Here is a 24,000-nt window from a genome sequence, read left to right as displayed (position 1 = left end):
GGTGTGGCAATGGAAAATGTGAAAAATAGTACCGCAAACAGTATTTCTTCCAAACGTACAACTTATAAAGATATAAATCCAAACTTTTCTCTCCATTATGTTCACAAAGAGAAACACGCAATCAATGAAACACACAGGTTACCATTTACATAGTTTCGTGAGCGGACATTACCTAGCCTTTGAGACAGGAAGGTGGAAGAGGCGGGGGAGGAGGGACCGCTTGCCGTTGGATGAGAGGTGTGTAGGTGTGGAGAAGTGCAAACAGAGACATGTAGTGCAGGATTGTCCAAAGACTCAAGGCGTTAGAGACGGCCACCAGTTTTCAAGAATAAAACATTTGTTTTATGATAACTTTGACCCTGAAATAACATGTAAATTACTGTATACATCTATTCTTAAAACGGAGAGTTGCCGGTATATGGAAACTTACGATAATTAATCGGCAAGAGGTTGTAATTCATATATACTGGATTGCATTTAACTGGATATGTTTCATATTTTGTATAGATACAATCCTTATGTAATTATTGTGTGTGCGAAGGGCTGCAGCAAGATACTTAGTGTAGGAGTGACCATTGACTTAGACATTAAAGACCGCTATCAGTGTTCAGACACAAACCATGTGTTTCCTGTCAGAACTTTGAACCCGATACGACACATAAGACAATTGATAGCATTTCTTCCGTTTATACTTAAAGTGAAGAGTTGCCAGTGTAGGGGAATTTAGGATACTTAACTGGAGTGTAGTTGAAGTTAACATATATTGGACTGCAGTGAGTACGGTACGATGTCTAATTAACTTTGTATACATACTGTCTTTATATTTTATTTTTGCAAGTTATATTTTAATGCTGTAGTCAATAAATTATCTATCTATCTATCTGTGTGTCCGTGTGTGTCTGTCCCTATGTGTGTATGTATGTGTGTGTATGTGTGTGTGTGTATGTGTGTCTATCTCTGAGCGTGTGTATGTGTATGTGTATGTATGTGTGTATGTATGTATGTATGTGTGTGTATGTATGTATGTGTGTCTGTCTGCGTGTGTGTATGTATGTATGTGTATGTGTGTATGTGTCTAAGTGTGTGCCTGTGTGTATGTGTATGTATGTGTGTGTATGTATGTATGCGTGTGTGTGTATGTATGTATGCGTGTGTGTGTATGTATGTATGCGTGTGTGTGTGTGTGTGTCTATCTGTGTGTGTGTATTTGTGTGTATGTGTGTGTGCGTCTGTGTGTGCGTGTGTGTATCTGTGTGTGTGTATGTGTGCGTGTGTGTGTGTGTGTGTGTGTATGTGTGTGTGTGTGTGTGTGTGTGTGTATGTGTGTGTGTGTGTGTGTGGACACATTTCCAAACCACCCAGGAGGTAGTGTCAGGGCTCGTTTTTTTTCAAGTGGTGTCCCCGCCATGAGCTGGTGTGTGTGTGTGTGTGTGTGTGTGTGTGTGTGTGGACACATTTCCAAGCCACCCAGGAGGTAGTGTCAGGGCTCGTTTTTTTTCAAGTGGTGTCCCCGCCATGAGCTGGTCAGGCAGGCCTAATCCACCAGTACACAGAGGGCAGGTGTTAGTGTGGGGGGGTGGGGGTGATACTGAATTAGTGTAGATGAAATACAATTGTAGTGTCGTGTACAGGTAAGACAGTGAACTCAGTCATCTAGCTCGGAAAGGACCAACCCATCACTGGTTACAGAAAGTTTATTAAACCTAATAATAAGTTGCATACCAAAGACATTATATGTAGTTGGGTCCTCTTCTATAAAAATGCCCACAGTATCAACCACAGTTGAGCCAACCATTATGGTTACACCCGGACAATAGCGAGTAATTTCCTTCACACCGGCCAACCCTTCCGACCTTCGTGGATAGTACAAGTCCACAATCTCCAGTCCACACCGTCGCGCCTCCTCTTCAGTAATGTAATTGTATGTTCCGCCGGTATCCAGGAGGCCGGTCACTTGTACTCCATTAATGGTATATGTGACCATTTGAGCTTGTACTGGTTCCGGCAGGTCATCAGTCATTACAAAGTCTAGGGTTGGTAGGGGGTCAGAATCCTGTGGCTTTAAGGGAAAGAAGTTCCGTAGACAACACTGGTAATTCACCAACACATCCCTTCCCAACAGCGGTATAGTGGGACCATCTTCACCCACAAAAACATAGGGGTAAATAGTGATCATTTCTCCACTGACGGTCTTACACTGGAACTCAGTGTTACCCAAGCTTCCCACTATCACCTCTGGAGAGTCTGCATCAGCCGGTCCCAAACTCTCCAGCAGACCACACTGCTTGACCAGCGACAAAGGTAACACTGTGGTGTCCACGCCTGAGTCAATCAGCATCCGGAATGTGTGGTCCCCAACTTGCATCTCCACAAACGGCATTATTGGGTCCATGTGCCCCTCCGGCCCATAAAGGACTTCGACAGAAAACATTGTAAACTATTAATGTATTAGACTATATAAAGCTTTAAGCGTATCAACTATACAAACTTTAGCCTTTGAACAACGATAATAGGAATAACACGAAGTTACACGATGTTATCACCCAAGCGTGCACTCACTCCAACACACACTCGAATAATGATCCTGGTGTACTCATCCGCGACCTTTTATAACCAGGCAGCTGGTGAGAATAATTTTTTAATTACGTACACTAACGTGTGAATAACTGTTTTGTTATTTTCACCAGTAACTGATTTTGCTTCATTTTCATAACAAATTATTAATGCATTTTAAAAAAATGAAAATTACCACATTAAAACAAAAGACAAAAATAATAGTTATTAAAATAATACGTATCGGTTAGCGGTAAACGCCTGGGGATTAAAATAATGTCTATTGGCATTCAAATTTCAGTTCATCTTTTTGGTTTCATAATGATTCTCGCGTTTTAAAATAATGGACATTTACCAAATCTTTTGTAAGTATGCTGGTTCATGTTTGGTCCGGGTTACTGCAGGCCTAGACAAGAATTTTATTTTATTTATTTTTTTATTGCTCTGTGGCCGCACTAAAAAAAAAAAAAAAACATGGAAATACAGCTGATTATTTTCCTTTGTAGGGCCAAACATCAACTCAGAAAGCAGCAGTCAGCCAACTACTGCAATAATATTGGTAAATATCGTTTCAACTCAAAAATTCAAATAACATTTCCATTTATTTATTTTCACGTAGAATTAGAGGGATCTTCTCTATTAATTTTCCGGCGCAAATGCTTCGTTTAACACTTCATTATAATAATTTATGCGATGACGGATGAAGGTAAGGGAGCTGTAGAATCCACAGGGATGGATCCAGTGGATGGATCCAGAACTATTTTTGAGGTATTGCCCATATCACTTTCTAGTGTAATAAATGTTGTTGCCTTATTTGAAATTTTGGCCACGACGCGCATCCCGATGCTCTTTGGTTTGTTTAGGTTAGCAGACAGGCGGCTTCGGTGGCAAGAAGAATGAAACTCTACACTTTTTTGTTTTTGTGCCCCACACCGATGTGTCTGCCAGCATAATTGTGGTTGTGGCAAGAACCACACAATATGGTGGCAACGGTGGCGGAAGTGGAGCAGTACAAACGCCACTGGAGGTCCGAGGTACTGGCTGGAGAGGTAAAGGCGCCTGTTCCCTGGTCTAAATGAAATGGCGGCTTCCGTTAAACCAAAAGAAATAGACTAGTTCACAAAAGAAACACTGTGATGTTTGTGGAAAAACTGCAGCATTATCCTCGTCAGCGCCTATATAAACTGCAGCAGTAAATACTGCACAGATGTGAAAAGCGCAACAGTGAATGTGGAGTAGGCCTATGCCACAAGGTGAAAGAACGATTATGCAGTGAACTGTGTAAGAAATGGTTGCACGCACGGTGTGACAAAGTGCCGCTTGAATTATACAAAGTTTTACCAACTTTTGAAGAGCTTATGTGGTTCAGTAGAAGGTGTACAGCACAAGTGACCGATTATTTGTCTATCTGTAGCCAAACGCCTTAATCCCGTAAGGGGAGGCCGAATGTCTTTGAGGTGGTGGTTTTACGGGGCTGATTATGCAGACATTTACGAAGGCTGAGGCAGAAACTGAGGAGTTTGAAGGTGCAGCACAAAAGAACAAGGATGATTTAATGAAATGAGTGGCATATACAGCAATAAAAAACGTTGTTGAGAAAGAAGATAAAGAAAGAAGGAAGAATAATGTAGCGATGTTAAATGTAAGTGACTCTGAAGACACTGCCACAAAGAGAAAGGGAAGGGACTGAGAAATGTAATGATATAATTCAGAACAGCTTAGGGTTGGAGTACATTGACTTGGAGAAAGTGATAAGATTGGGAAAGAAACCTGGCAACAAGACTACACCTGTGCTTGTGAAAATTAAAAATGAATGACAAAACTAGTAATAGGGCATGGAGAAAAGTTCAGAAACGAAACTGATTCAGTGAAAAATAAAATAGATACATCTCCATACATAACAAAGAAGGAAAGGGAGGAAGATGATCGGATGAAAAAAGAACTGGATGATTAAGAAAAAATGGCGAAACTAAAATCTGGAGAGGTAAATTGGTTGAAAGAATGGAAGTAACTACAGAATGGTCATTGTAGGAAGTATTGATGGAACCACAGAAAATAACAATAAAAATCAACATCTTGGTAGTGTAGGTAATGTAAATTGTGAAAAAAAATATATAAAATTGAAATTAATAAATGCACAAGGGTTAACATGCATAAATGCATGAGTTGGAAACAGTAATTAGTGAGTGATATATTTTGCATCACTAAAACACAGTTGAAAATAGATAAAGATAAATGAAAATATGTGTAAGATAGACAGTATGAAAAGATTTAAAGATGAAAAAGGAGGAGGTCTTATTGTGTATGAAAAGTGGTCCTTTTAGTTTGGGGAATATCAGTTCAATAAACAGATCTGTTGCTTGGTAAAGGAAAACTGAGGAAGCACCTGTAGAAATAATTTTAGTTCCTTATCAGTTGTGGATGCAATTCAGCAGTAGTCTAAGCAAATAGAAAATGGAAAGATTGTTGAAAAGTGGAGGACGATACATGTTTTATTAAGTGATATGACTGGATATGTTGGCATTATTGCTGAACAGTGATTGAATGAAAATGAATACATATATAGAATGGATGGAAAAATTTAGATAAGTAGAGTATATTAAATGACAACCCAAATTGTGAAGGACATAACGGGGAAGAGGAGGGCAGAAGAATATGACACTGTACTAGTGAATGATAAAATGTATGACATTTAAAGAAATTAAAGAAAAACAAAATATGCTACATAGATCATAACCTTAATAAGTTAACAATATAAAGAACAAAAGAAAATGTTATCAAAAAATAACCCCAAGAAAATATACCACAAGTACAAAGGCACTGGAAGATGATGTTCACTATTTGGAAGGTGAGATAAAGGCAGAAAACTGTTGAAATTGTAGAACTGATGAATAATCTGATTAAAGGTAAAGACAGGCAAAGCCCTCCTAAGAGTGTATAATAGAATAATAAATGTATGTAATGCAATGAAAGAACCACCATGGATAAATGATGACAAGGAAATTAGATTAAGAAACAGGTATAACTGGTGAAGGATGGCAAACTTAGAATAAAAAATAATACGGTAGTGTCATCCGTATGTGGACCAAAGGTGAAAGGTACAAAAGATGATAAAAGACGAAGTTTGGAAACATGAAGATAACAAACGAGATCAAAGACAGTAAAACAAAAGGAATGGATATCAGAAAACAAGTTAAGGATAAGTGTTAAGAGTATGAATGAAACTTCCTTATAATGATAACCATCAGTTGATACCGTATGTGAGGAAACAGAAAGGTTGAGGAATACTGGATACAAATGTATAAAAAAAAATAAATAAATAAAATAAAAATGTGACTTGTAACACACAGTAAAGACAAAAGTATGAAACTTATCATTAAATTCCCAGAGCATTATAACCGAAACCGAAGTGACTCACGGAATAATCACGATCCCAATAGGTAAGTCACACCCAACTAAAAGTGTATTAAAAGAAAATGCTCTGGCAAAGTTATAATATGGAAAATCAACAGGGCTGGACGAGATAAAACCAGAATTTTATAAAGCCCCGCTAAATAGTGAAGATTCATTGAAAAAGTAATGAATTGTAACAGAGTCTCAAGTCCAAATTCAGGTTTCAGTTTTAAACGCTGAATTACTGAATAATCCCAGTTAACATTCAGAACGAGGTTTTGAGCCGGTAAAGCGGGTTTAATCCATCAACAGTTTACACCGCCTCGAGGCAGTGTTTCCACACTTTTAGATGGGAATTAGCGTACCGGCTCTTCAAAATTATCGTTTTTTCGTTGGAATTATCGTACATTATTAAATTTATTTTTATAGTGTTTAATAATCTGAAGTATTTTAAAATTGTCACTGATACCTTAGAAATTTACCCACGACAATTATCTTCATCAATACCGTAATTCTGTAAGATAGAGGAAGGCTGTGATGGTTCAGACAGTGGGATGGTTCGGACAGTGCATTTCCTGAGAAACGTATGGGACCTAGGACCGTGTGATCTAGCGTGAAATTGGGAGAGTTTGTTTACTATGACCACACGGAACCTCCTAGCTAGAAACGCTTCACTTTTTTATTTATTTATTTATTTTTTTTTATTTTTTATTTTTTTTTACATCTCCTATGTAATAATTTGAGTGTATATCGTGAACTCTACCTTTATGAATATGCCAAGCATCGAACTGTGCATTATCAGGGTGAATCTGTGTTGCTTTTAGAACATATTTTATCCAAGTGTATCTCCTTGTGGCACAAACTTTTTCTGATGAGCAGCTGCAACACAATAGGCTCCAGACCTTTTATGGGGCTAATAAGGTGCCTGGTGGCAATGGCACCGATAGCAGTGTGTGATGGATTTCAGCTCACCACCCATATTCTTTGGGATCTATATTTGGTACAGAATGATGAGCTGCTGCATTCCTGAGACAGGCCTGGTACTGAGCCCGTATGTTGCCCAAAAGCTTTGGTAGTGGATAGAAAGGACGAAGTTTGAATGAGTCTGATTTGTTTCTGGCAGTTTTTATTTGCCATACACTGAAGCGCACATGGGACATGGTACCAGCTGTTGTGCCACTGTAGCAAGCAGCAGTGAAGGACACGGCCTGAGGCAGTAGTGTCTGGATGTCTTCACTCTGTCTCAAAAGGTGAGGTAGATTGTGAAGAGCTTTAACAGCTCTCGCTTTGCCTGTGCCATACAGAGAACTGACAATATCGCAGCCAATAGTGCATTTAGAGACAGTATACATGGTGCTATCTCCGTGTGCTTCCTAGCTGTTGCCCCAGTGTTTACAACAGTTCGTGATGTACTTGTAGGAATCATAAACACATCATATTGAAGACCAAGGGCTGCATAGAAATGCACCAGGAGGACAAATGTAACTGTGTCATCGCTGACTAAATGAATGATATTGTCACTGTGTCCAGCCATATTGATCACCTGATTGGCAATGATGACATCTGATTCCTCGTGTGTCACAGTCAACTCCTTCCTCCTTATGTGTATGCCACGGTGAACCTCGTTTGGCATTGGATCGGGGCCTGTGATGACGAGGCGTTTGTCACTAGTCTCATCCTGGAAGTGTTGAAGAAGACAGTCACAAATTATTTCAATGATCTGTACCTTGTTATCTACCAGTTTCAGGGAGACAGACTGACAAGGAAGTGGTGACTGTGCAGTGAGATGGAAAGAGTCATTCATGATACTACGCCGAGTTCCTGTATACCGCTTGGGACTGTATGGGTAATACCGGTCAAAAATGAGGTACACATCACTGGCTTCAAGCTTTATACGAAGATATGCCTCAAGTACCCGAGCTAGGTCATTAACTACAGCTGCTACTGGCCAGTATATAATCTAAAGCAGGATACAGTACTGTACATTCATCAACAGTAACTATGTCTGGCTCTGGCATACTTCCTGCTGTCTGTTCTACTCCCAGACCCAGGCGGACAGTTAAAGGGTTTACTAGCTGTGATGTATGCTGAGACTGCCTGAAATGTGAGACTATGACACTCGTCCCCCACCCCAACAGAACTTCGCCCCTGCCAGAATAGGAAGTACAGCTCTTAGCAATATCTAGAATCTCAATGGATATGTATGATGCTTAGCTGATGAAATGTGGGTTTAGGTGCGAAATAGTAGATACAAATATGACAAGAAGATGAATTTGAGCCACAATGAGAAAACATGAATCGCAAGCTGCATTTTTTTTTTTTTTTTTTTTTCAGTTATATAAATCACCTTAACCTTTGTTTTGTGCAATTGTATCTCAGTTATAACTAAAGAAATGGATTCTGTGACCTTAATTATTAAAGGAACAGGAGAAATTTGACGATTTTGTGATATAATTTATTTTTCAAAGTTACACGGCAGCCATCTAGAACATCATCGTGGATTTCTGGAAATACCCAATGGTGCATGAGTGGCATCACGCAGTTTCCAATTCTAGGCTACTTGCTCTTTCCGAAACGACCATAAACAGCTAGGCGAGTATTTTTCAAAGGTTCAGCCTTTGGCTGCCGGACTGTTATGTTTTATTGGTTCCGTGCAGAAATTTGGTGACAGTCAGCAATCTAACCCACCAGCATATTGGAATCATGCGACACATCAACCAAAAGTATGCAGTGTGCGACCATAAACAGTAATATTCATGCTTTCTTTGTAGTATAAGTAACCATTCCCATGGATGACATCACTACATTGTGACAATGTGTTTAGCAATCATGTAAACAAAAAGTATTGAACAGACACAACAGTAAGACAAATCATATTTATAATTTATTTATTTTGTGGTAAATAACAATAAATACAACAGTGATCCTAAATAACTCATTCGTTGTGGTGTCTACATCCAATAATGTCTAACACTATGTAATGCAAACATGCTTTAACTGAGAAGAATGTCAAGCAAATATTACTGATACCAGTAATAAATTTGTCATGTAAAAACTATTTATGACAACATAATAATAAAACATGTAAGGTATTCAAAAGAAACGTTAAAACGGAACATACAAATAACAGTAATGTCATGTTAATTGTAAATAACACAAAGCACCATGGAGGCGATTTGTTTGTGGCCACCCCTTACGGGATTAAGGAGTCTGGCAATAGATAGATAGACCATGATATTCGACATAAATATAACAATAGATGGTATACACAGCTTACCAGAAACTGTACCACTTGTTCAGTCACACACCCAACCAAACCACCAGTATAAAGTACATTATTTTTCTCATTATGTTTCTCTGAACATCCAGTCAATGATATTGCAGACGGCCTGAACAATTCATATTTTCCCCCTCCCCCACTGGCCTCAGGTATTGTATTCAGCCTGTCTGGAATTGAATAAAAATGACGTTGACAGTAGTTTGGTAAGTGTTTTAAATGCTCCCATTCGGCTGTGGCATGATTTACTATGGCTGCCTCATTTCGTTCGTCTTGTGCATCCCATGTTCTCACCATCACTGCCCACACGTTCTCAGTTACGCTGACGTCACATCCTTTGGTTGGCAATATTATAACCTGAATATATGGCTGTTCAGCAACCCAATCCCTGATCAAGCGGCTGGTGCGGATGAGGCTTTTACATGAACAAATCGACTTGGGTTAGGAGCAGGAATGGCTGTAGCACGAATGCAAGAGGTATTTGTTTCAAGTATATGTATATATTTCTCTGAATTAAGGAAACTGTTTATTCGTGTCAAGTCTCATAGTCCCCTAGACCACGTCCAACCATGGAAGGTCATACTACAGCGTCCACATCTCAACTCCTGTATGTTCTGTTCCTCATACCTGGGGTTCAGAGTTGGCCAACAAACACGGCCTTTGCAGCAGTTGTCATGAACGATGCTTCGTCCAGATTACCGAGTTCCAAAGAAATTGCATCATACGCATCACGGGTATAGTGTCCAGCAAATTCCAGTCGTGCTCTTTTATCTGCTTGCGTTAGTTTTTCCTTCTTAGCTGGGATACACCACCTTGTACGGCACTCACTAATATGGCGTCTCGTTGTTTCGGGATTACACGGTAAACCCAGCTCCTTTTTTTTTTTTTTTTTTTTTTTTTATTATATATATATGCTCGACTCTGGGAATAGGCTTCACAGCCTGCTCCCAAGGCCCAGTAGTCCTCTTACATATCATACATCTCTACATGTCACCACTTCGGCGCTAACACCCACCGTCCATATTCAATACATGCTAGGGCTGTCTCATACAGGACCGGTGTATTGGTATTAGCGGGGGTATTTTTACGACATGTCAGCGGGTCTTCTGGTAGACTGGTAAAGTCTGCTTAACATGAAATTCAAATCCTTAAACTGTTCCCTGCCCCAGCGGAGATTTGAACTTGAGACCGGTAGGACCGCAGGCCACCTCTGTACCGATTGAGCGTCAACAGTTGATGTGAGTGGTCACTCAATTACAGCTTGGAGGATTCGCTAATCATCCTCAGGAGTTACCAGTCGTGATCTACCACTTGTTGGACGAGTAGCAACAGTTTCCTCCCCATGTGATCGCCGTATCCACTTAGTCACAGTTCTCACGCTGAGCACTGTGGCCCGTGCAATGGCTGCCATTGTCATGCCAGCGTCCTTCATGGCAATGATGGCCCCAAGTTTGCTAATAACCTCGGGACGGTCTGCACGGTGCGTTGGCCTATGCACCCTCTGTTGGGACCGATGTCGACTAACTAGGTCCATTTTGCAAGACATAGATAATACTAGGCTATTACCCCAAGTGTTACACAGCAGGCTTCCAACATTATAAACCCAGTCGACTGTTCACCTGACCCTATACACATTAACTCACAAGTCAGTTGAATTTTGATACGGATACAGTGACATTGCAACTCAGCACAGTAGCCTATTGAATAACGAGCCAGAAATTCTTATTTCTAGATTTGCCAGTGTAAATAGTCACGTATTTGATTGTTAAATTAGGTGGAAGATATTGCGTGTGTAAGGTTTCAATTCCTCACCAATACTTTATTACTGACGACTCGTGTGTATGAAGGCGATCATTAAGTGGGAGGTAGTGGCGACAGGAGTATTGGCAGTTATGTGATTAGAACTTGGCCGTTTTATGATTAGACATGTATAACACACTGGAAATAGCATTGACAAGGGTTTTATATATATATTTGAGTCATAATTATCCACTACATTACTATGTCATGGAGAATATTGCCAATTGTGTAGTTTTTGCACGACAGTTTCGGAGACTAAGTCATAACACAAAACCTAAATTCTGCATATGTTATAACAGTTTCGTCGCAAATAATACTTTTTTTAACACTTGGTTAACACCTGGTGAGAGGATAGTATTTGGAAACTCCCTGTACTGTTGTTCGCAGATGATACTGTGTTGTTGAGTGAAGACGAAGGGGAGCTGCAAGGCTTGGTGGATGAGTTTGAGAGAGTGTGTAAGAAACTGAACCTAAAGGTGAATGTAGGGAAGAGTAAAGTGATGGTCTTTGAGAGAGGTGAAGTTAGTGAATGTACAGCAAGGTTAGATGGTGAGGAATTGGAAAATGTGAGTACGTTTAAGTATTTGGGTAGTGTGATGAGTAAGGATGGAGGTTTGGAGGGTGAAGTGCTTGAAAGGGTACAGCAGGGAAGAAAGGTTGCTGGTTCCTTGAAAGCAGTGATAAGAAACAGGGAAGTGAGCATGGAAGTGAAAAAGTTACTACATGACAGTATTGTGATACCAACTCTAACGTACGGAAGTGAAGCTTGGACATTGTTGGAAGGACACAAGTCAAGAGTGAGAGCAGTGGAAATGAGTTATTTAAGAGGAGCCTGTGGAGTCACGTGGAGAGACAGGCTGACGAATGAGGATATAAAGGAGCGTTGTGGTGTGGATGTGGATGTGATAGGAAGCGTTATGAGGAACACACTGAGGTGGTTTGGCCATGTGGAGAGGATGGAGGACGAAAGACTGACGAAGAGAGTGTATGTGAGTGAGGTGGAGGGGGGAAGAGGGAGGGGGAGGCCGAGGATGAGATGGAGAGATGGGGTGGAGAGGTATATGAGAGAGGGGGGTGTGAGTTGGGAGCAGGGCAGTGAAATGGCGGGGGACAGGGCGACTTGGAGGCGATTTGTTTGTGGCCACCCCAAACGGGATTGAGGCGTCTGGCAATAGATAGATAGTTAGGTTAATACAGATTAGGATGTGTTGCCTGCAAGAGTAATACACAGAACTTGGGTTTTCTGTGACGACTGGGCTCTGTCCTGTGGTGGCGACAGTACGTGGCGTGGTGTGGGGAGATTCACACATTTTTAAAATTAGAAAGGGTAAGTTAGTGCAGCTTAGGCTAATTTGTGTTCAAGAGTATAAACAAAATGTCATTTGCTACAAGAGTGTTGTATCATATAGGAATTGATTTTTTTTTTTTTTTTTTTTTAATGACTAAATTCCGTCTCCAGCAGTGGGTGTCTAAAGTTCACATTTCCCTAAGTAGGATTAGGTTTGTAATAGGTTAGACATGCAATTATATGCTGCCAATGAGTGAAATTACAGGTTATTACATACTAATGGCCCGCAATATTGATACTATAATTTGATCCAGGCCCATAAATGTGGCTGGTGTGAGGGTCATGGCAACATAATATTCATCACCAACACAAAAATTACAAAAACATCAGGTCCCGTGTAAACTACATAACGCCCATAATATTCACTCTGTAGTAAGTGAAAATGCAATAAGCTAGTGCGGTAGGCAGCTGAAGAGGGGAGGAAGGCGGAGTTGTGGTTTGCCAGCCGTTACACTCTCCTTGCCTTGCTTTCACGCCTGCTTCTACCCACCCACCCACCCACCCACACACAGCCTATGACCCACCCTTCTACACACTATTCAACATTGGCAATTGTATATGAAAGTCCAACCCCACCAGCATAACCACATCACACACACACACACACACACACACACACAGCCTATGACCCACCCTTCTACACAATATTCAACATTGGCAATTGTATATGAAAGTCCAACCCCACCAGCATAATCACACACACACACACACACACACACACACACACACACACAGCCTATGACCCACCCTTCTACACAATATTCAACATTGGCAATTGTATATGAAAGTCCAACCCCACCAGCATAATCACACACACACACACACACACACACACACACACACACACACACACACACACACACACACAGCCTATGACCCACCCTTCTACACAATATTCAACATTGGCAATTGTATATGAAAGTCCAACCCCACCAGCATAACCACACCACATCACACACACACACACACACACACACACACACACTCACACACACACACACACACACACACACACTCACACACACACACACACACACACACACACACTCACACACACACACACACACACACACACACACACACACACACACACACACACACACACACAGCCTATGACCCACCCTTCTACACAGTATTCAACACTGGCAATTGTATATGAAAGTCCAACCCCACCAGCATAACCACACCACATCACACACACACACACCCACACACACACACACCCACACACACACACACCCACACACACACACACCCACACCCACACACACACACACACAGCTTTCCCTAGTGTTATAGGCCACACGTCCACACCACTACATCAACACCAAGCACATTAATGGCCTAAATATATGCCATAATGATAAAAACAACGTGTACTGGCAGTGTTATCATTTCATTAGCTCGATCTACACTGTGTATGACTCTTGCTTGTCGTAATCTGTGGCAGGTGCGTCCCACTGGCAACACGTGCACCATCTACACGCGGCAACGAGAGCCTCCCGCTAACCCTCCACCTCACCTCGCCTCCTGAGTCCTGCATAGCGCCATGCCCAAAAAGGGCCGATCCAACGCACCTCAGTTGACGTGGGGCCGATCACTCTATGATCTGGAACAGCAAATGGAAATGTAACCTTCATTCTCGCGCTGGGGATCGAATCTTCGCGAGAACTGGAGTTTTCGATTCTACAAAAGGATACCAGCATAGATGTCGCTTTAATATTCATGATTATGGTATAGGCAGCCTCTTGTTGTACACGATGGGATTACGGATGATCCTGTATCACACATACAAAGGCATACTGGCTAATCCCGCCTCTAGGCCAAATGGGCCATCAGCAGCAACAGCAGCAGGGGCAGCCCGTGGTGGACTACTGGAAGAAGGGTCCTCCCAGACATAACCTACTGGAATTTTTGTTTGTGTCAGACTCACGGCGTAGGATTTCAGAGCCCGTTCCCTGAAGCCCAGCAGTCTTCCTGTAAACCACACACCTCCACATGACACCACTTCGGCACTAACATCCACTGTAAATGTTAGAGCTGTCTCATACACGACTGGTGTATTAGTATTAGTGAGGGTGTTTTTGCGATATACCGGCGGATCATAAATCAGCAAAGTCTGTTTTTAACGAAATTCATATCCATATACTGTTCCCTGCACCAACCGGGATCCGACCCCGCGTCCACTGGAACAGCAGACTACCAACTTTCCTTCGCCTTCCCCATTCAGTCCTAGTAAACTGGCGATATTCTTTTCCCTACCAAGTTCCTTCGACTCTTCTCACTCAATCTACAGGTTTTATCTCTGACCTTCCATTTGTTCTCTTCTGAAAAAAAAGAAAAAGAAAAAGATAGACAAGAAAAACGCTCATGTGGATATCAGCCTTATAATTCTGATGATTAAGTAGCTCGCTGTTTGTATTACGGTAATTGCTTTGCCTCAGACACAATCAGATCAGCAGTACAGCAAAACAACCTACACACGTGCATAATAACATGACATTAGCAATATATAAGGCGTTGTGTTATTGACTAAAAGACGTCAAGCTTGTGATGTGATTTTCCCGCCATGTATTTGTTATTACAGAATATTCATACACTATAGATTGGTAGTAATAGTTCTCGCGTGTCATTTACATCCCACACTATCCTATCGTAGACTCACTCTTCCCCTATACGTGTCGACTACTGAAGGTGTGTAAACTCATTCTGACCGGCGACTTCATACTTACTTTTTCTTACCTCCAGACGTTGTTATTCAGCGACAGAGAACCTTCAGAAGTGAGGGGAGTAATACAAGTGAAAACCATAAGCCACCAGCCCGCAAAGACCAACTGTAGCCAAATAAAACTGCTTGAAATCAGGAGTCATTCTACATAAAGTATCCATCTAGTTATGATTAAACATAGGCTTATATTTATCAGAGAGGGAGAGAGAGGTTAGTGGCTTCTCCGGTGTCCCCGCCTCCCGTCAGAGAGCCCTGTGGCACTGTGGACTGGCGACACAGCTGCGGTAAGATCTGCTGATGTGAGGTGGCCGGAGAGAGAGAGAGAGAGAGAGAGAGAGAACTGTCATTTTAAACAGCCTATCGACGCACTAGGGTCATTCAGGCAGGTAACAACTATGAGTGTAAGATGTAAGGAGAGCAGATTCTGCAACCTCCACCTCCCTCAGTCAAGGGGGAGTGGGGAGGGGAGAGTGAGAGGAGTAGGGGGTTCAGGGGAGGGAGTGGGGGGAGGGGAAGATGGGAGTAAGTTTCCAGCAATGAAAAAATTGACAGAAAGGGAAGGGAGGATGATGTTTTATAAAGGCAGTTGCAGCCAGTACCCACATCTGCGAATGACGTACTAATTCTACAAGCAGATTATGCCATTATACAGTTTATGGAAGTCTATCTATCTATCTATCTATTGCCAGACGCCTCAATCCCGTTCGGGGTGGACACAAACAAATCGCCTCCACGTCGCTCTGTCCCCCGCCATTTCACTGCCCCGCTTCCAACTCACACCCCCCTCTCTCATATACCTCTCCACCCCATCCCTCCATCTCATCCTTATGGAAGTGATCTGAATAAAGAGTGTGTTCCACCGTCTGACAATGTTAGCGAGCACCCACTGGATCCGTCTGTGATGCGAAACCTCTTAATACTATTTGATTATCATTGCACTTGAGGTTTATCTATCAGCGAAATGAGCGACGGCATTATTAGAAAACACTCATACATATGGTTATTTATACTAGAATCCTCTAAATGTATGCTTCGTAACTACGTGTCAGCTTTAACCAGTGATTGGCAACCCATTCATTCATTCTCCTAGACACAACAAACGAGAATACGTCACGGGCTGCAGGCGTACCAACTGCCAGAGCCAAGCTACAGTGTTATGCTGTACAGGTTCATATGTTGCCAGCAGCACGTTTACCAAAGGCTCCAACACGCATACGTGCGTCGGCCTTGGTCATCTAATGGTGGCTCTCCATGCTGTACAAACTCTGGCAGTCTCCCTATTCAATCCTTTATCCCCGAGATCACATTATGACCTCTTCCCAGGTCTTTTTCATTCTGTCTCTCGCAGCCCTACCCCCAACGTTGACACTTCTCACTTTCTACACCCAGTTGCTATCCCCCATCCTCTCCACATGCCCAAATCATCTCAAGCTACCTCTCCATCACAACACCGATCCGTAACTCTTCCATCGTAAACCTAGTACCCCCATGCCTCGCATTCAAGGACGCAATGCACATCCACCTAATCATTATCATTTCTGTACATTTGTGCCTGGGAATACGAGAATCCTCTTCCTTTACTGCCCACGGCTCACCGCCATACAGCATTACATCCCTAACACATGCTGCCTACAAAGATCCCTTGGCACCAAAATTTACATAGTAACCAATGCATCTATTCCTACATAGTATAATGATGTTTCTCTATTCAAGTTAAGCCAATGCAAAAAGTAAATAATCTGGTGAATCTTAGTTTTCGTTCATCCCGATGGGGCGAGGCAGGGTTCAGAAAACAGGACTGGGAAAACACAATATAGGAAGAACTTTAAGTTATTGCTCAACCTCTTTACCATATGAAGGCTCGGAAAAAGAGAACTAATCAAAATTTACTTCATTCGTTCATTTATAAAGGTCTAAGATCACCTAAAGGCAGCTCTCCATGCTGCTTGATCTCTAGCACCTTTTCTATTCAGTCCCTTTGAGGCCACACTGTCTTCATCTCAGATCCCTTTCAGTCCGCCTCTCAACTCTACCCTCAACATTCACACCTCTCACCCTCCACACTCAAGGTTTACAGTAACAGTAGTGACAAAAGTAAGAAAATAAATTATTGTATTATAAGTACTGTATTAGAAATATTAGAAGCATCCTCTTTACTTGCACCGTGAAATAGACTACATCACATTTTTATGACTGCACCTACATAGATATCCTTTACCTCTGTTCTCAAGAACAGTGTTGTTAGGCGTCATTTTTTAGTCACAACTGTACTCTAATATTTCTTGAATAGTCTACTACATGCTCTATTAACTTGCTCTAACATCAGTAGGCCTATTTGAATTAGAATATCAAAACACTCAAAGAAGTGCTATGGCAAAGGTATATAAGCAGGTAATGTCTTTCTTGCACATAAATCGTATTAAACATAAAAGGAGAAAAATAAGAAAAAGCAACAAACTGCATCTCATTTCTATTTCTTAACGTGAAAAATTCTTATTGCTTAGTTATACTGTAGTCTTCTTCACCTGACGGAACTGGCCTACCCAACTTTAGGACTTATGTGACTACACAAAATTTCATCAACTTTATCGTTATGGAGGTAGAAATGAGTCTCCTTGGTTACTATATGCTTGTTTTCAGTGGACAGAGCTAACTCCCACATCAATACTGTGTGGTTGCTTGAAATTCAGTGATCTAGCTGTCTATCTTATCTATATTTCCAAACACCTTAATCCCATTGGGGTGGCCACAAACAAATTGCCTCCACACTGCACTGTCGTCTGCTATTTGGCTGCCCTGCCTTCAACTCTCACCCCCTCTCCCATCTCTCCACTCCATCCCTCCTTCTCATCCTTGGCTGTATATAATGTAGGCATGAGCGTTCTTGGTCAGTTCAACCTTCCATAATTACCTACGTACACTAACAGCTGAAAACGCACAGGGAAGCAATGAGATTAAAATTAATACATTACAGTACTGTAATTATCTGGTCAGACTTCTGCCACTCTCCTGCAGGCAGCCAACGCCCCTCCCTACTTGAGTTCTCCAGGGCGTCTCATCACTCCTCTTGAACCAGCCAATCAGGCTGTCCTCTTTGGAACCAGTCCTGATACTTCGTTCACATCCACACGAACCCAAGGCCACCGCAGGAACACCACTGCAATGACTAGAAATATAGAATAAATTATTTACATTTAAGGTAGACAGTTATACAGTAGATGTCACTACTACTTCCACCTTCTGCAAGACTGCCTTTGATTTTGCCTTATGCAGTCCAATTCACAGTTCACTGGCAGCGTAAGACAATGCTATAGCTATAGTCTATTTGATTGACCTGTGCACCTGAGATGTATGGGGCGAGTGGGAGACATTAGGCTTGGGAGTTATATGCTACTCCCTAACCTTCTTCCTAGCATCGTAGTAGGATATGCCCTCCGTTGCCTTCACTGTTCAGACCTCCTTCTCTTTCCATTTGGGACAATCCCTCGAGGAAGTAGAGTGAGCACCATTACAGTGAAAGCAACATTCAGTCAGGAATGTACAGTGGTCAGCAGAATGACTCACAGTTGCATACTTGCCACACTCCGAGCCAGAGGCCCGGCAAGACTTATCATTATGTCCACAGAGTTGACATTTTGAACATCCAAGAGGGTTAGGGATTATATACGGTCTTACGTTAAAAATTTCGTAACCAACTTTGATCTTCGATAGGAGTTTAACTTTGCCAAAAGTCAATAAATTGTAGCAGTCTTCTTCCTTATGCCTTCCGGGAATCTGGTTATAAACTTGGCATCAGTGACATCTTGCATAGCAAGTTCACTTACGATATCGTCCTCTTTCATGATCATGAGATCTCTACAACTGACAACTCCCCTGCAGGAATTCATGAAGTGAGAGATCCTCGGCTCAACATCATAGCAGTGAAGCTTGTACAGTTTTAGCAAGTCTTTAACTTGATCAGAATTCACTGTTTTGAAAAGCAGATCACAGGCAAGTTTTTATGCTTATTCAACTTTACCAACACAGCCATCGATTACCTTCTTGATGTGAAAGGTTTGAGATTAGCCTGGGAAGTAGAACCAGTAACATATATCTGAACAAATGTCGATTATGTACAGGGATGGCTAGCGATGATCGAGTCTGGGGGCGGTCATTTAGTAAGTCAGTCCATGTAGCAGTATAGCAGGATCATCAGAGCCTACTCCCTCCCTAAGAAAGGGAGAGGCAGAAAGGGGGATTGACGTAGTAACCACCTCCCCCTCTCTGAGGAAGTGGGAGGAATGAGTAAGACAAGCAAGGGACAAGATACCGTGGGTACAGCACGAAGTCCAAGATGACCCTCTCAAACCACTCTCGGGAGGTCGCGTCCGTGTTTATTCACATCCCAGAGCGATCAGTTGGGAGATCACCCCAGAGGTAAGCAAAGGTAATCTCAGGAATAGATACAAACACCTATTATATCTCTAAACAGGGAAGGGACGAGATTGAGTACTAACTAACTTAGAAACATCCTAGCTGTGAAACAAAAAGCTGAAGCCGGTGGGACAGTCCTACAACTAGAGGAGAGGCAGCACGCACGTCCACACTCTCCACAACCATGCAGCAGAGCCCAGAGGCCAGACTGACAAGAATTTAAAATCTTGCCGGCAAATTCTCTCTCCTCCCAGATTCCTTCCACATGTTCCCTCCCTCCCCCTCTACTAACTAGCCTGATTCTACCACCTCCCTCCCGTCACACCCCTCCTCTCTCTCTCTCTCCTTTCCTTTCCTTCCTTTTCCCTCCTTGTCTTTCCACCTCTTATTCTCCTGCCATCCACCTATTCCTCCCCCCTAAAAAGCACTCTTTCTCCATCCCCCCTCCCTCCTTCTCCACTTACCTCCTCCCTCTCCACCCCCTCCATCCCCCCTCCCTCCTTCCCCACCTTACCTCCTCCCTCCACTTGAAAGCAAACAGCAACAGACCTGTTGGTCCGTTAGTGGCTGTCTGGTATTGGGAAGGATAACAAAGCTGATCTATCAACTACAGACAAGGATGGAAAAGCAGTAAGGAGAGATGGAGGGGGAGGGAGGAGGTAAGGAGGGAGCGGGAGGGGGAGGGGGATGGAGGAAGCGTACTTTTCAGGGAGGAGTGGAGGGAAGGAGAAAAACAAGTTGTGGAAGGATAAGGAGGGGAAAGGAAGGAAAGGAAGGAGACAGGGAGGGGGGTAGAGAAAACGAGGGAAGGAAGGAAGAATGAGTGTGAAGGAGGGGAGGTGGTGGTGGAAACAGACAAATTAGTGGGGGGGTGGGGGAAGAACTAGTTGAGGGAGGGAGGGTATGTTGTACTTTGCAGGTTACATTAAGTAGAAATGTAGAAAAGCCTGATATTTACTGCCCCTGTTAAAGCATCTGTGGGATCAAGATTATCTTACTGAATTTTTATCATTTTGATTCAAGCATGAATCATATTTATATTTATGAAAGTGTGGTTAAAAATGTATATGTTAGTGAGTTTAAAGGTGGCAGGCGTGGTGGCCAGGAAGGTGGACAGATGTGGTAAGAAAGTGTGTGAGAAAGAGATGGCAGGCGTGGTGGCCAAGAAGGTGGACAGATGTGGTAAGAAAGTGTGTGAGAAAGAGATGGCAGGCGTGGTGGCCAAGAAGGTGGACAGATGTGGTAAGAAAGTGTGTGAGAAAGAGATGCATGGAAGCCGACGAGGCTAAACAACAAACAAGGTTTCAGGCTGTGTGGATGAAATTTGTACAGAGGAATGCATGACAAGGATTTGGTGTTCCCTTGTAAACACAACAATTGTCGTATTGACTCTGTCTGATGGGTAATTACGAAGTTTCGCGTGAAAGGTGTGCCTATTAGGGACACTCAGGATTCAGGGGGCTTTAATGGTGAATGAATGAGTGTGTGGCCCATTTCATGTTTATTGCGTTTCCTTGCTTTCTGGGTCATACCTCACCCCACCTACGGGTAGGAAAGTAGGCGCGGATGATGGTGGCGATAATGTTGATGATAATGATACTTACGATGATGAGGTAACTCTTACTTATAAGTCAGTATTTACCCGGATAAAATGGATTTCCAAATATTTTATGGATAATATCCCTCCAACTGGTTTTCTTATAATACAAAAAGGTAAACAAAAGATCCGTCCAGTAAAACGTACCTATTGTCGAGTGAAATTAACGATTAAACAAGGGTCTCTTCTTCAGACTTTGGCCTAGGGCGGCCAGATTACTTGAGCCGCCACTGTGGAGGGTGGACAACAAATAAAGCCGTCCAACAAAGCAGTTTGTCCTTACCATAAATACAGATATCCTTGCATGAAGGTACAACTACAACAGACTTTACTGCACACCATTATGTGTTGATCATCCCAGCCTGGCATACTACAAATCAATGACATGGATATAGATCAAGGCCTGGCATCACCAACACAAACAAGAAGGAGCACTCACAGTGTAATACACGCTGCCTACAACAGGTCCAAGGCCGTACCTTTGACCCTGCTGTGACCTTGACCTTGAGATAGGATGGTATGACTAAGCTGTGTGAGGTGGCTATGGGCATCCCGGTGGCCCATGGACTATATGTAATGGGACTGACGTTTGGGGTGATGGAACTGCTTCTCACTGCACAGAATAGCTTGACCCCAGGCCATCACAATCTGACCCCTGTTTATCCAGCTGTGTTGGCTGTGGCAGTTTGTATTTATCCAGCTGTGTTGGCTGTGGCAGTTTGTATTTATCCAGCTGTGTTGGCTGTGGCAGTTTGTATTTATCCAGCTGTGTTGGCTGTGGCAGTTTGTATTTATCCAGCTGTGTTGGCTGTGGCAGTTTGTATTTATCCAGCTGTGTTGGCTGTGGCAGTTTGTATTTATCCAGCTGTGTTGGCTGTGGCAGTTTGTATTTATCCAGCTGTGTTGGCTGTGGTAGTTTGTATTTATCCAGCTGTGTTGGCTGTGGCAGTTTGTATTTATCCAGCTGTGTTGGCTGTGGCAGTTTGTATTTATCCAGCTGTGTTGGCTGTGGCAGTTTGTATTTATCCAGCTGTGTTGGCTGTGGCAGTTTGTATTTATCCAGCTGTGTTGGCTGTGGCAGTTTGTATTTATCCAGCTGTGTTGGCTGTGGCAGTTTGTATTTATCCAGCTGTGTTGGCTGTGGCAGTTTGTATTTATCCAGCTGTGTTGGCTGTGGCAGTTTGTATTTATCCAGCTGTGTTGGCTGTGGCAGTTTGTATTTATGCAGCTGTGTTGGCTGTGGCAGTTTGTATTTATCCAGCTGTGTACTCATGACTCGCACACTAAACACATCCTGTCAAAAACCTACTCATGACTCGCACACTAAACACATCCTGTCAAAAACCTACTCATGGCTCGCACACTAAACACATCCTGTCAAAAACCTACTCATGACTCGCACACTAAACACATCCTGTCAAAAACCTACTCATGACTCGCACACTAAACACATCCTGTCAAAAACCTACTCATGACTCGCACACTAAACACATCCTGTCAAAAACCTACTCATGACTCGCACACTAAACACATCCTGTCAAAAACCTACTCATGACTCGCACACTAAACACATCCTGTCAAAAACCTACTCATGACTCGCACACTAAACACATCCTGTCAAAACCTACTCATGACTCGCACACTAAACACATGACTCATGACTCGCACACTAAACACATCCTGTCAAAAACCTACTCATGACTCACACACCACCAACCATCAAAATTAAGTTAGATCACATAGCCCTGCTAGGGTGACGGGAGAGCCCTACCCATCCCAGCAAGGCGGCTACCCAGACGGGGTGCGAACTCTCTACCTCGCGGTCTTGAGTCAAGCGCTCTACCACTGAGCCACCCTGCTCCCCAGACTTGAGGTTCACTCTTTGTCCAGGAACGAACAGAGAGACACAGGATACTGACTATCTAATAAACGTTTAGTGCAATTAATTCAAGAGATGCAATAAGATAATTTTGACTCAGATGACACGACCATCTCGGGTTACTGAAAGATTACTTGCTAAACACTGCTGGTGTGTGTGTGTGTGTGTGTGTGTGTGTGTGTGTGTGTGTGTGTGTGTGTGTGTATGTGTGTGTGTGTGTGTGTGTGTGTGTGTGTGTGTGTGTGTGTGAAAGAACGTGTATATGTGTGTGTGTGTGTGGATTCATTTCCAAGCCACCCAGGAGGTAGTGTCAGGGCTCGTTTTTTTCAAGTGGTGTCCCCGCCATGAGCTGGTGTGTATGTGTGTGTGTGTGTGTGCGTGTGTGTGTGTGTGTGTGTGTGTGTGTGTGTTCTCACCTAATTGTTCTTACCTAATTGTATCTTTACAGGAATGAGTCAAGCTCGTAGTGTCCCGTGTCTTAAACCATATTTATCGTACATATCCTTAAATTTGTGAATTGTTTTGGCACACACTATTTCATTCGGTAGTGCATTCCATTGATCAATTGCTCTGTTTGGGAAACTGAATTTCATTACGTCTTTATCACCTCTCTTCTTATGCAGTTTTTTGCAGTGTCCTCTTGCTGATGCTTCTCCATATGTTAAGTAATCATTTATGTCTATTTTCTCCTTCCCTGATATGCACTTATATAGCATTATCATGTCACCTCTTTTCCTTCTCTCCTGTAGTATTGGTAGATTCAGTTTATTTAGTCTTTCTTCGTAGCTTAGGTCCCTTAAGCTTGGTATCCATCTTGTAGCGGCCCTTTGAACTTTTTCAATCTTGTCTACATGCTTTTTGAGATGAGGACTCCAGACTACTGATGCATATTCCAGGGTTGGTCTAATGAATGATGTTATTATCCTTCTTAGCATGTCTTCATTTATGTATGTGAATGCTATTCTCATATTTGCAAACAGTGTATACATGTTCCGTACCTTCTCGCTGATGT

Source organism: Coenobita brevimanus, chromosome 46 (assembly GCF_032717465.1).
Source record: "Coenobita brevimanus isolate Jiangsu-jjx chromosome 46, ASM3271746v2, whole genome shotgun sequence".
NCBI classification, from domain to species: Eukaryota; Metazoa; Arthropoda; class Malacostraca; order Decapoda; family Coenobitidae; genus Coenobita; species Coenobita brevimanus.
The sequence above is the reverse complement of the archived record's forward strand: the minus strand, read 5'-3'. Positions refer to the sequence as shown.